This window comes from Podarcis melisellensis (genome assembly GCF_964234715.1).
Source record: "Podarcis melisellensis genome assembly, chromosome: 2".
Classification (NCBI taxonomy): domain Eukaryota; kingdom Metazoa; phylum Chordata; class Lepidosauria; order Squamata; family Lacertidae; genus Podarcis; species Podarcis melisellensis.
Window position 1 is genome coordinate 28,157,878 of NC_138529.1, and position 14,590 is coordinate 28,172,467.

Consider the following 14,590-nt stretch of genomic DNA (forward strand, 5'->3'; position numbering starts at 1 on the left):
TCAACATGGACCTCTATAAGCATCTATTACTTCCAACCTGGAGAAAGGGATGGAGAAGAACTCCCATTAGATACAGATTTAGATACAGATATAGAGTGAGAGAACTTGAGCCGCTGTCCTGTCAGTATCAACTAAATCCACGAGCTAGCCAACTAACAACATTGGGAGGGGAAAGAGGTAGGGCTTATCTCTAAGCAGATAGGAAAAGGGACCAATAGGAGAGAGGCGAGTTTTGTCTCGAGGCTTTCGGTGAACAGCTGGTGATTCCCACGCCTCCCACACGCCCGTGTACCCGCGCCATCTTTTGTTGGCTTCTCAGAGTGGTTTGCAAAGTATGAGAGTTTGGTTTATTTTTTGGACACTCCCTCCGTGCTAAAAATAACTCTTTTTTAAAAAAATGCCTCCTAGTTTCTTCCTCAGTTCCCCCAACCCCAACCCTACGCTGGGTTTATTCCTGCCTTCTGTGAGTTTGCAAACAGCAGCGCCTCCGTGAGAGAACCTTTTCAGTCCTTCAGCCAAGGACTAATCGAGAAGTTCATTTGTTTAGGCTTGATGTAGAGACTGGGATTCACTGTGTTATCACCAATCTCTATCGTTGTGAGTGGCCTTTGGTTTATTGTGTATACATTTTTCAGCTTCATATACACTCATATGGCTTATATTGTATGTACTTGTAGTTCTTGCATTTTATGGGCATTTGGCTCCACCCTTTAAAAGAGGGATATGTGTGTCTGTAGGGGCAGTTGTGGTCAGGGAACACATGCTCTGCATTCAGAAGGTCACTAAGGGCAGATAATCTTCTGGAGACAGACATAAAAGAGCAAAATTGTGGTCTGTGAAGCTTTGCAGTGGGTTACAGCAGTGCCGGATTTACGTACTGTATAAGCTAAACAAGCTACAGTATAGCTTAGGGCCCCACTCTCTTGGCCCCTCCAAAATTCCCCCCCCCACTATTAATATACTTCTTAATTGTATTTCAGTTCAACAATTACTTTGATAAAATACATATTTTTTATGTGCAAATGGCTTTAGATACCTATTAGGTCCATAAATTACCATATAGCATATATTCAACACAAAAAACAGCAACAATTTGTTGTTGACAAAGGACAGCTGGACATATAAAGGGCCCCATTACCTTCAGTAGCTTAGGGCCTCATCAAACCTAAATCCAGCCCTGGGTTACAGTGTAGTATTCTGCACACTCAGCACATGTTTTTTTAATAAATGAAGCCTCCTAGGTCCACCCAACGTTACCTGAACTCTGGAGTCTTATTTTACCAGGCATGGCTAAACCTGCAATTGCAACATGGTTGGTTGCAAATCATCCCCAGAAGGTTAAGTGAGTAGAGTTGCCCCTCAGCTGTATTATTATGTCTAACCTGTCTGCATATTTTTAAATGGTGGTAATAATAATAATAATAATAATAATAATAATAATAATAATAATAATTTATTTATACCCCACCCATCTGACTGGATTTCCCCAGCCACTCTGGGCGGCTCCCAACAGAATATTATTAATAAGAAAGCAACAACATCAAACATTAAAAATTTCCCTAACCAGGGCTGCCCATATGAATGTTGGTTGCACTTCTTCCTTTTCCTAGTGGCAACTTGATTTAAAGCCCAGCCCCTGACAGCTGCTTAGCCCAGAGAGTTTTGCTTATTTCTTTCCTGTCTTTGTGCCTTTAAATGAACATGGCGATATGTAGTGCCTGTGCAATATTGGGCAAATATTATCAGGTTCGCAATACTCCCATTTAAATATAGACAAATGTTCTCTTCTAGACACTAGGAACTTGAACTTACAAGTGGCCTCTTCATAAATATTAGACGCTTGTGCATTATAATGAAGTATTATATTTTTTAAAAAAAATGTTTATAATTTGCTCCAGTTCGTGCAGTTATGCAAAGGACATATACCCTTTCTTCCGTTAGGTGGCAGAATGGATCCATCATCATAACCTTTGAAATACCAACTACTGCATCTCAGAAGCTGGAGTTTACTGCAGTGCTATTTGTAGCAAAGAATGGATCTGTGGCTCAGATGGACAAGAAATGGCATATCTGCCAACATAGATACAAAACCAACAAATTGTAAGTTTGCATAAAGGAATACAATGAAGTATATCAATAAGGAAGTCCCAGGATGGTGCATATATCTGTGAATATTTGTTGCATTGGCAGGTGTGAAACAGAAGTTAATTCATATTGATTTAAAGCTTTTTCCACCAGATATCATTAGGAGGTTGAGATAATGATGGAATTCAAGCAGTCAGCATTGGCATCTGAAGCCATTGGAGACTGAACTTATGGGGGGCTGTGCATATCCCAAAATTCTGCATTAGTGCAGGAAAAACAAACCCAAACAAGGATTTTGGTATTGAGTGTGCAGAATTAAACATCCTGGGAATTGCTGTGTTTTTATAACAAGCAAGTTTCTAGTCCTTATTGGGAGTGATGAAAGGATTGTCTGTAAGTGGGCAAGAGCTGCTGAAATCTCCAGGTTAGAGCAGCAGAGCGTCAGTTGTCGGGTGCAGTCCTTTTTTTCCCTCCTTGTGAAGCAAAATAAATAGTGCAAAGCACATCAATATACAGAAATATGCTTAGAATTCAGGATAACGTGGTAGATAATTTTGAGTTTTGGAGACAGCACAGCCCTGAAAATGCCTACTTGCCTTCCATGTTACTTTATGCACAGAGGACCTAGGAAAAAGATCCTTTAAAATTATCAAGGATCCAATATCCTGCACAAACTCCAACCCATGTGCTTTAGGAAAAGAGGTAGAGGAAGTATGTGCCTTCCTGTGGCTAGGTGAACTGAGGCTGCAGCCATATTTGCATTTATGTGAAAACTACCAGTTAGCGATGGTGATGCATGAAGATGCTTCCATTGACAAGTGACCATGAGTGGTTTCTTATACATTTTTACTACGTAGCCCTAATTCTTTTCACTGCTGTAAATCAGTAGTACATTGTTAGCTTGGGTTAAAGACGCTTCAGGTTACGTGTTTTCGGGTTGTGCACTGCGCCAAATCCGAACGGGTTACTTCCGGGTTTCGGTGCTCACATGCGCAGAAGCGCTATATCGCACTTTGCGCATGCGCAGAAGTGCCGAATCGCGACCTGCCCGTGCACAGACGCAGTGCTGTGGGTTGTGAACGCTGCAGGTTATGAACATGCCTTCTGCACAGATCACGTTTGCAACCCAAGGTACAACTGTAATGCAGGTGGTAAAGACCAAAGAACAGCAACTCTTATCTTTTCCCCACCCCATCCCAGTGTCTGCTGTGGCTGCCTTTCTGTGTCGTTAAATAGTGCAAGAAGCAGCTTTGCCATAAAAATGGTGCTCAGAGGATATTATGTACACAGTATATTCTAGAGCAAGCTGAGGTAAAAGATCTCATACATATAAACAACCAATGCGGAGATTTCCAGGCTGCAAGATATGATTGCACAACTGGGAAATTAGCCTGAGATTGCAGCTGACACCGCTGTGCGGTTGTGGCTCAGCAAACCCTTTGTTTCTAAAGTCACAGTTCTCTGCTCAGGGCAGGAGCTTTGCTCCAGAGTTACGGACGTGTGACTTCCATGTGCATTCTCAGCACAGTTGTTCCAAGGCTGACAGCCCTGTTCAGTTTCTCTCTTGTCTCCAGCAATAGTGCCACCTAGTGTATCTGACAGGAAACAGTTCATGGTGTAGGCAAACAAAATTTCAATTTGGTTTTTGGAAATGTAAAGTTTGGAAATAATACCAGATGCTTTTAAGTCATCAAGAGTTCTAACTTTCCGTTATCTGTGTTTGAATGCCGATTTGCTTATTTTATGTACAGTATTGTGCTTGTAGCAGTGAAGCCTTCTGCACTGATTTTCCCCTTGGGGAAAGTTTTCAGAATGCTTGCAGTCCATCTTCCATGAGAGAAGTGAAAGTTCGCTGTTTGGCTGGGATTAAGATTTCAAACAGACCTTAGAGACAATTGTAGCTTTCTTGTGGGATAGACTTGAGGACTGGGACAAGATTCTGGGAGATAGGGAGGTTCAGGAACAGGGAAACCAGAGACAAGTTAGGTGGTGCAATGAAGTTCAGCCTAGGCAACAGTTGAGAAACAGGAATGGTAAGGGAAGACTTCATTGCAGGTTTTGTCCCAAGGGAGAGGCACGTGAAAGTTTTTCTGTCTTTGATATTAAAGAATAATAATTTTTTAAATTTATCTCCCACCCTACCCAGCCAAAGCCAGGCTCAGAACAGCTAACAACAGTAAAAATAACACAGTTTACATAAAATCATAATCAATTAATTGAAATACATTCTAAAATCAATTCAGAGTCAAATTAATGGCAACCATTGGGCTAGAGTTCTGTGAGGATTACAAAAGGAGGGGGTCAGACTGTGCCTCAGCCAAAGGCCTGGTGGAACAGCTCTGTCTTGCAGGCCCTGCGGAAAGATGTCAAGTCCCGCAGGGCTCTAGTCTCTTGTAACAGAGCGTTCCACCAGATCATGGCCACAGCTGAAAAAGCCCTGGCTCTCGTTGAGGCCAGCCTAACCTCTCTGTGGCCCAGGATCTCCAAGATGTTTTTATTTGAAGACCGTGGGACATACTGGGAGAGGTGGTCCTGTAGGTACGAGGGTCCTTGCATCTTGACTGAAGTAGGGGCACTGTTTGCTGCTTAGTCATGGCCAGGAAGATTTATTGGGCTACTGGTGGTGAATATACAGGGTTAAAGGAAGCAGGGGGGGGGGGCAAGGAGAAAACAGGAAGAAGGCAAACTTTCACACTGAAGCTGGAAGAGGTTGTGCAGTACTGTCAAAGAAGCACATTGGCCAGGGAGACTTGGCAGGACAAGGTCTATGCAAACACTTGGTTTTAAGGATTGTATGTCTGATATAGGTTCTTCATAAGGCAATCATTAGGGCTCAGGCATAATTTGATGGAAGCCGGGGACATCACAACTATATTGTTGTTGTTTTTTTGAGACTTGGCATTCTAATCTGAGACTGGCATTTAGTTTGGTGTTCAAGTGGACTAAAGGCACACAAAAGCTGGAAGGGGAAACAAGCCAGGTTTGGTCTCTAGCTTATACTGAGCTAGAAATGTGACGCTTCACCAGGGCTACCCCACGTGCTATTACCTGGGCTAATGGAAGCTGTCACTTGTTGTTGATTACTGCCTGCCTGCCTGCCAAAATGTGTATCACACGCTAAGGGGACAATTGATTCTTCAGATCATATGAAATGCCTGAGCAAATAAAAATTGAACAAACAGTCTATCACTGTCTGTAAGTTAGGATGATAAGCCTCAGAAACTCATACGTGCGCATATGCTAGCTATCAGGTAGAGGTGTGAGAGAGTGTGTGTGTCTGTTTAGGAGAAGCAGAGAACGTTGAGCTTCACCTGATTTTGCTACCAACAGAACTCTCTGCTGTCTCTGCTCCTCCTTCTTGTCTGCAAAATGCTTCAGGAGATCTTTCCAATGCAAAATGCAGTTTGAATTATATCGAAGTGTTGCATCAGTTTCTCTCTGGTTTTCGGATATCAGAACCAACCCAAGTATGGAATCAAGATTAACAAATCTGATAAAGCAAATGTCAGTTTTGCTTAACATTCAGTGTGAACGTGGAAGTGAGTCGCGTTAAAATATTCTTTTTGTCAGCATGCGTTTGTGCTGCTCCCACCTGTATCCACATATTGGTTCCAGTCTTCATTTCCCACTTTTATTCAGACTTCCATCCTGCATCTCTTTCCACATCTTCTATTTATTGCTCTGAACCATTTCCCTCTGCCTCTTCAGTTTCTACTCTCAGTCACCTTGACCTCTTCTGCCTCTCTTCCTTTCAGTGTGAACTTGCTGACTCTCCTACCAATGACCACTTTCCTCAATCCTCTGCCCTCTATTCATGCTTTTTAAGGCTCCTATTTCTTTTATCGCATTGTCCTGCTTCCTTCTCCAACTCTTAAGAGACGCTGCATTGCTAGAAATGCCTGATATTAATTGAATTATTGTGCTTCTGGGAAGATTTCAATCAAAAACTATTCAGCAGTTCACTCTTTTAATAACATTTTGTGCATATTTTCTTTGCTTTTCTTCTCGCTCGCTCTGGTGCTGCCTGCTGTTTTGCTTTTTCCCCTTCTCTTCCTTGTGCTCAAGAACTCTGCATAACCAATGACAAAAGACTGCAATTTCAGCCCAAGGCTGTATAGATAGCAGCAAACTAAACTATGGATTATGCCTTACTTGAAACTCATGCTGAAGGCGATTGCTACTAGCAGGAAATTATTAGTGCCAAAGGGGAGAAGCAATGTATATTCTTGCCCATTAGCAGGTTCAAGCAAAGTGATTGGTGAAGTTAATAAGAAGAGAAAGCACCAAACTTATTAGATTGCAGCCTCTTAAAGAAAGCATATAATTGGCCATTCCTTCAGATCTTGCCTGAAAGCCAAGAATGAATGTGAAGTGCTAACACACCTTGATTTCCCATTAAGAGAGGCATAAATGGAGCCAGAATCAAATTTGGGCAAGGACAATATCCCTTAATTTGATTTGTCCTTTTACCTTGAGAGAGGCATCCAAGAAGAGTTGACACATGAGAGCCAGAATTCAGGTCAATAAGATACTCTTTTCAGATCAGCATCAAGTCAAACACACCTTGCAGACTGCTTGCATTACAATGGCACATGGGACACAAGGATAGCTGCTCAGAGTCATTCTGTCGGGCTCCGGAGAGTTGGATGAGCAAAGCATATGTTTGGAACTTGAAGGACATTACTGTAATGTGGTCAGAGAGGCTGGTGTTGAAGAGAACACAAGAATGGTGTTGCATGGACTGAAGCAAAGGACAGATAACCCAAAACTAAGCATTGACTAACAGTTCATTGGCATGACGTTTGAGGGTTTGGTAATATAGTGTAAATGACTGACAAAGGATAGCTGCATGCTTCCCAGCCAGATATAATTACAAATTTGTTCTGCCTGACTAACACCACTGTATTGGCCTTTGTTTGATATAGGCCACTCAAACTGCTATGTCTTTGGGTGTGGCCCCCCCAAACTGGTGAAACGGTTAGAATGGCTTTGACCGCTTATGTAAAATACAACTCTTGTCCAGAAGAATTTGCAATTTCTGTGCAGTATGGAAACTGGCTGGAGCAGAGGCGCTGAGTTGCACCCAACATTTTTTTTTGGGGGGGTGGGCTGTTACGTATTTGTGACATCACACATATGCCACTGCTGCCCTTCAACCTAGACAGGCCGACTCAACTGTTACTCAGAAGTGAGTCCTTCTGACTTCAATGGGAAATACACCCAGGTAAATGTAATTATAGCCTACTGGGATGCAGGTGGTGCTGTGATCTAAACCACTGAGCTTCTTGGGCTTGCTGATTGGAGGGTCGACAGTTCGAATCCACATGACGGGGTGAGCTCCTGTTGCTGTCCCCCAGCTTCTGCCAACATAGCAGTTCGAAAGCATACCAGTGCAAGTAGATAAATAGCTACCGCTGTGGCAGGAAGATAAACGGTGTTTCCATGTGCTCTGGCACTTGTCGCAGTCCTCCGTGCACTAGTAGCGGTTTAGTCATGCTAGCCACATGACCCAGAAAACTGTCTGTGAACAAACGCTGGTCCCCTTGGCCTGAAAAGCGAGATGAGCATAGCACCCCTTAGTTACCTTCGAATGGACTAGCCATCCAGGGCTCCTTTACTGTACTTTTACCTTTTAATTATAGCCTCAATTTTGCTTTAACTCAGAAAGATGGTGGCAACCAACTTAGCTAACACGTGTAAGAGAAGTAGCTGCAATATTTTATTCTGTAAATTTTATAAGTGATGCAAAGAGGAGCAGGCAGCAAAGGAAATTGACCTTCCAGTTCTTAACAATGATAATATACCTGCCATAGAATTCTAGCCCATGCTGAACTGTTTTTCTAACTGAAGCCACTCAAACACTTTGGAGCCTACTGTAATTACAGCAGTGGGCATGTTCTTGGTTGGGCAAACCAGGAACACAAAAACCCTGCTACAAATGAGAAACAAAATTATTCTGAAATATATCCACCTTTGTGCATAGTAACAGAGGAGAAGGAGTATCCTATGGGTGCAGAGTTTGTAAAATATGGTTCAACACAGGGAGTCTAAATCCTATTATTCACATTAGCCAAGGAGCAATCTTGTTTCTACTTTTCATTTACTTTTCCTATTAAGGCAAGGGTTGTCAGACTTGGACATCTCTCACAGCACTTTCTTACGGCTATAACTTGTTTCTTTCACAGTACTTACAAGGCTGTCATGGTTGAAAGTATGTGCTTTAATTTCTTCCAGTATTGATTCATTCTATGAGCAGAGTAAGGGATTTTCAGTAAATTGCTTAATAACAATGAAGTGCAAAATGCTGAACTCTTTCTTCCATGTCTGTTTTTCATAGCCCCTGTTTCATTGCAGAAAACATTCATGCCCCAGGAAATTTAAGAAAAATTGTGTTCCTTTAAAAACACCACCACAAAAACTGCTTTCTTTGTTTTAAAAATGCAGCATAACTTATTGAAACCAAATAGTGTGTTGTTTCTATCTAGAGTTATTATGGATTCTGGCACATTATAAGAATGTGTCATTCATCTTCAAGAGCAGTGCTCAACAATACCCAATCTCAGGTACTCACTTGGTAGAAAATATAGGAAGGGTGTTGAATTATTCTTCCCGGAGAAAACAGTTCATAATAATCGCATTCTGGGTTCCTCCTGACTTTGAATGCTACCTAATTGAGAAAATGAAGTGAATTAATTAATACATGCAGGGACCCAGATGAGCTCCTTAGTCAGAGAAATTGACTGAGGAAATTTTAATCAATTTTTGACTGTCTGTGAAAAATACAAATTAAAAGAATGCCAAGGTGATTTCACTGGGACAGCCGCTAATCCGAGCAAAAGATTTGTGCAAACTGGTAATCTGGGAGTTTTATGCAGCTAGCTTCCTCAACACTCCTGACCCCTAAGTACTTGGTTGGCACAATCAGTTGGGCCTGAAGACCACAAGCAAGACAGGGGAAGGGACCTAATAATTAGCAAAGGACCCACCCCCTCAGCCCACTGTTTCGTTCCTTAATCACTGCATGCAGTGGCTGATAACACACGACGCCAAAGGTGGGAATTCCTTCAGCATGCAAATCTGTTCTTTTGGCTCCCAAGACTCTTACAGATCTTGCGGAATGTTAAACTATCGCAATTAATATGGAGAGAGGCAACTAATGCTGATTCTACTCAGCCCTGATCCTCATAGTTAAGAAGAAGAAGAAGAAGAAGAAGAAGAAGAAGAAGAAGAAGAAGAAGAAGAAGAAGAAGAAGAATAGTAGTAGTAGTAGTAGTAGTAGTAGTAGTAGTAGTAGTTTGGATTTGATATCCCGCTTTATCACTACCCGAAGGAGTCTCTAAGCAGCTAACATTCTCCTTTCCCTTCCTCCCCCACAACAAACACTCTGTGGGGTGAGTGGGGCTGAGAGACTTCAAAGAAGTGTGACTGGCCCAAGGTCACCCAGCAGCTGCATGTGGAGGAGCGGAGACATGAACCCGGTTCCCCAGATTACGAGACTACTGCTCTTAACCACTACACCATACTGGTTCAATCATCCGGTTCCATGGGAGCTTGAGGTTCACAGGGGAAGCAGGTGATGTCCTGAGAAGGTCAGTTCAAAGTAAAGGGCAGAACCTTGGACTGGGTCTTACTGGCTAGAGCATTCTCCTTCTGGACAATGGCGATGTTCTGAAATCCCCATGTCCCCATCAGATCTACTGCATGTTGTGCCAGGAAATTCTAATGTATCATTATGTCCTCCCTCAAGGTGATAGGCTATTGGCAGAAGGGATGTGAAACCACCACTGCAGTATGGGAGCTTTGCTGCCTTAAGAGTCCCAAAGTGCTTTATGCTTACTGTTTCCAAGGTAGACTTCAGACTCTCCTATAGCACACCAGTTTGTGCCACTGCACAGTTTGGGGACTTATTGTTCCCATTTGCTCTCCTTTCTGTCATAGGCTTCCCACGTTAAGATTTGGTGAGTTACTCAAATATGCCTTTTAGTAAAGACCCAAGATGACAGTTGTTTGGAAGAGCAGACGTGTTCTCTTCCTCACCTTAGGAACAAAACCTTTAGGAAGAATTCCTTAGATGGGAAATTATGCTTCTGCGATCTCTCAGTATCAAATGAACCAAGGATCCCTGGTGCTCTCTATGTGCACCTCATTCGTAAGCACATAACATATATAGTTGTATTTACAGCAGCATAGTTGCTGTTTGATCAGACATCTTAAAGAATGAATTTGTAGCTGATTGTCTGCAACTTTGGTCACATGTCACTGTTTAATATTAGAGATTGAGAGTGTGGTTTTCCTTTCCACGCAAATGGGGGAAATGTTCAGTGGATGTGGTCACAGTCCTTATGTGCCCTCATGTTCCTTCAGCCAGTAAATGTCAGTTTAAAGGATTTAATGCCTAGTGTTGCAGAATTATCTTTTTTTTTTTTAGGGGGGTATAGTAGATTAGAAGGGGACGCGGGCGGCGCTGTGGGTTAAACCACTGAGCCTAGAGCTTGCCGATCAGAAGGTCGTCGGTTCGAATCCCCGCGATGGGGTGAGCTCCCGTTGCTCTGTCCCAGCTCCTGCCAACCTAGCAGTTCAAAAGCACGTCAGAGTGCAAATAGATAAATAGGTACCGCTGCGGCGGGAAGGTAAACGGCGTTTCCATGCGCTGCTCTGGTTTGCCAGAAGTGGCTTAGTCATGCTAAGGAAGTCATGACCCGGAAGCTGTACGCTGGCTCCCTCGGCCAATAAAGCGAGATGAGCCAGAGTCAGCCACGACTAGACCTAATGGTTAGGGGTCCCTTTACCTTTACCTTAGCAGATTAGAAGAGGAACCACGTGGTTGCCTCAGCAATGGTGAACATGCTTATTGTGATGGAGTTTTGTTTAATTGCTGTCAGGAACAGTACAGTACTTATAGTTGGGTACCATTGTCTCAATCTTCCCTCTCTCTCTTCTTAACAGAGTTCCCAAACTGACAGTTTGTACTGGACAGAGGGAAGTGGCACGAAACAGATGACCGCCCCCCAAAAAAAACTTGCACGACCACCACAACCCGTCCACACAGAATCTGGGCGGCCAATGCTTATATATACACATGCCACACAAACATGGAAGGTCCAGCCCATCTTGAACTTTCTCAAATTTTTGTTGTTTTTTGCAGTAGACAAAAAAGTGTTGGTTTTTTAAATAAACACCATTATTCCAAAATATTAGCTGAATAAAGACAATGTTGGGTGTCAGCATACAGTTATAGCACTATAAATTGTAAGTGCAGAAATGCCCTTCATTTGCCAGCTTCACACACACACACACACACACACACACACAGATGGACTTCCACCCACATTGCCTAGCTCATCATTGCAGCGCTGCCACCCACTTCTTTTATATCTGGTATAGAAAGGGAGATGAAAGCCATTCACTTTGAATGCCTTGGCCTGAATAGGATTCACGATAGCAGTTGCCTTTCAGACTGGGTAAACAAGCAAGGCTTTTTATAGCAATTAGGCCAAGGTAGGGGGAAAAAACATATCCGCATACCCATACACCAAAACCCTGATTCTTATTATTAACACAATATATCCTGGGGATAACTTAAAACACACAGGGTGCCATTTAAGGCCTTCATTCAGGATGCTGGTTAGCCATGTATATAGCTTATTGCAGGGTTAAATATTTGGGTTTGGAATCAGGGCAGCGCCATCAATTTGCAGATGGCGACACTCAAATGCCTGCAAACAATCGATAAGGGAAGGAGGAGAATTTCATTTGGTGTACATTTTTAGTTCTTCTTTTATTATTCGCATGATATATACAGGCAATGAAAAATTTATATAAGGTATATATTACAATATATTAAAGAGAGAGATAGATAATAACAGTACAATAATTAAATAGCATAGAAATGTATGCCTAAAATTAATACTCAAGACATACATGTAGTTATAGTTTGAAATATTCTTACAATAAACAGTTAAAAGTTTGTTTTCACCTTTTTTGTAAGATATGTATCTTTTCTTTTTAAAATACTCCTATAATCTCAATCTCTCTCTCTCCGTGTGTGTGTATGTGTCTACCCTCCCTAATTATAAGAGTGCTGCTTGCTTATTAATTAAAGATTAACCACTTAGCCAGCTGATTTGGTCTGCAGTTTAAAGCAAACTGACCTCAGACACATCTTTTGGACTGATACGTGGAGCAGAATGTAATTATCCTTCACACTTCAGATTTTGTAATACTGTTCTTGGTTCAAAGAATGCACTAAACTGCATAGTAGAAATGTTTTTTTTTTAGGATAAGGTAATGTTTAGAAAATTATCCATTGAAATAAAATACTTAAAATTCACGTACAGAGATAAAATATGCATGCATATATAAATACAGATTTGCATACAAACTTATTTTAAAATGTCCATCCCTACAACCAGTCAAGAAGTAGTAATCACAGCATCTATTTAGTGCTTTGGAGCTGTGGTCAGCTGGATGAAGGTGAACAAGTTGCAACTGAATCCAGAGAAGACAGATGTAATAGCACCTTCACTCGGCTGGGGATCCACGTGCTCTAAGGAGGGCTGAGGTTGCCACAGATTAGTAGTGTCTCCCCTTCCCTAATGAGATCAGGTTTGCAGTCTATGAGAGCTACTGGACTCTGCATTGTGTGTGAAAATCCCTCAAGGCAGGGACACCAGCAGTGCATTATTACCAGTGACGTTCTCTTCCCTTCCTAGAGCAAAGGGGCCTAACAATCTTTATTATCCATGTAACCTATGCTAAAGTATTGACAGGACAGGACAAAAGGGACCTGTGGTTAGGGAGTAGAAACAACAACTTGTCTTGCACTACCTGACAGGGTTTAGAGATCTTGGGCTCCTGACCTCTGCAGAGGCTGGGGACCTGTTATAAGGAGATTTCAACTGGTGGAGCCCAGTGTGACACAATGGTTGGCTAGGCTGCTAGAGTGTCCGTGGAGAAAGACTAGGAATGAATTCTGCTGGACATTGGTTAGAGCTCATTTTAGACCTGTTTTTGCAACAGCGAAGAAATCACACTTCGCACCATTGCGCTGCTGCGTTGGCTTGGCCAGAGGAGTTATTCCAAGTAGTGAAGGAATTCTTACAGGAGGAACCCTTGGCAGCTTACTGGAACTATTATGCACAGCACATTGCAAGTACACACTAGCTCTGTCTTGCTCCACATTGAGAACAGGATCTATGATGGTGAGAGGCGGCTGCTTTTCTGTTTTGTTGGATAGCTTTCAGCGTGCACAGCCTCAGAATGTGGGCAGCTTGCTCAAAGGACTGAGGCCAACCACTTTATCATTTGATCCATGTCCATATTGCCCGATTAAGCTGCCGGAGGAAGACAAGCCAGATGGGTGGTTGAGGTTGTAAATATATCTCCAGAGGAGAACAGTAATCCTGTGGCAATAAAGGAAGCAGTTGTGCTGAATTGATATTAAATGCCCTCATTTGATTCTACCATGGAGGGTAATTCCTGGCTACTCTCTAGTTTGAGGAAGGCGGTAGAGTGGTAACTACTCAACTCCCAAGCTTTGCTGAAGAAAAGTTATTGTTTAGATTATTTCCCATCTGGATTCCAACCTAGTTTTGGACTGAAATGAATTTGGTTGCCCTTTGAAGATGACCTTCACCAGGAGCTAGCCAGGGGAGTGTAACATTTTGGTGCTGGTGAACCTTTTAGCAGCTTTCAATACCATTAACTCTGATATCCTTCTGGGACTTCTGGCTGATATGGGACTGCGAGGAACTATGTTGCAATGACTCTAGTCCTACATGGCTGGACATACCAAGAACAGTGGTGCTTGGCTCCATGACTATGGGGTTCCTCAAGGCCCCATCCTTTTCCCCATGCTATTTAACATCCATGTGAATCTTTCATCTGTGACTATTTGAAAACAAAAATATATTGCAGCTATGAATACTAGGCATATGTTCATGCAGAGGAATGTAACTCTTCTGAAAGGATATCTACACACATATCAAGATATCAAGAATTACAACTTTGGTAGTATGGGCCATTTCTTTAGCCAGGGGAGGGGGAACCTATGGCCCTCCCAGATGTTGTTGAAACTCCAAACTCCCATTAGTACCAGATAGCAGGGCTCATGGTCAGCATCCATCAACATTTGCAGGGCCAAATGTTTCCCCTACCCTGCTCTAGGCCAATGCATATAGATACCAAGGGCTGCTGCAACAGCCAACAAAATAATTTTAATAGGCTGGAAATTAACTCTATTCCCTTGATTTACTCATAGCTGAACCAGATGGCAGCCTTAACCACAAGAGAGAGAAACAGGGAGAGAGAGAGAGAGAGAGAGAGAGAGAGAGAGAGAGAGAGAGAGAGAGAGAGAATTGTTTATTGGAAGCATAATAAAGAAAGTACTTAAACTGAAATACAGACTTAGTTCTTAGAGTGCTTTGGAGAAGAATTGGAAGTAGAATGAAGTATGTGACCTTTAAAAAAGGGTACATCCTAGTCTTGGTCTAGCATACCTGAAAAG

The 14,590-nt window shown here is 42.4% G+C and overlaps 1 long non-coding RNA gene across 1 annotated transcript; it reads right to left on the reverse strand.

Annotated features, from left to right (window-relative positions):
• Nucleotides 1-4,222: 4,222 nt before the first annotated feature.
• On the reverse strand, nt 4,223-14,336 carry LOC309363612. The gene is made up of 3 exons (XR_014165473.1): nt 13,877-14,336; nt 8,657-8,752; nt 4,223-7,633 (listed from the first exon to the last, which is right to left on the reverse strand). It is a non-coding gene; the product is annotated as an uncharacterized lncRNA (long non-coding RNA).
• Nucleotides 14,337-14,590: the final 254 nt, after the last annotated feature.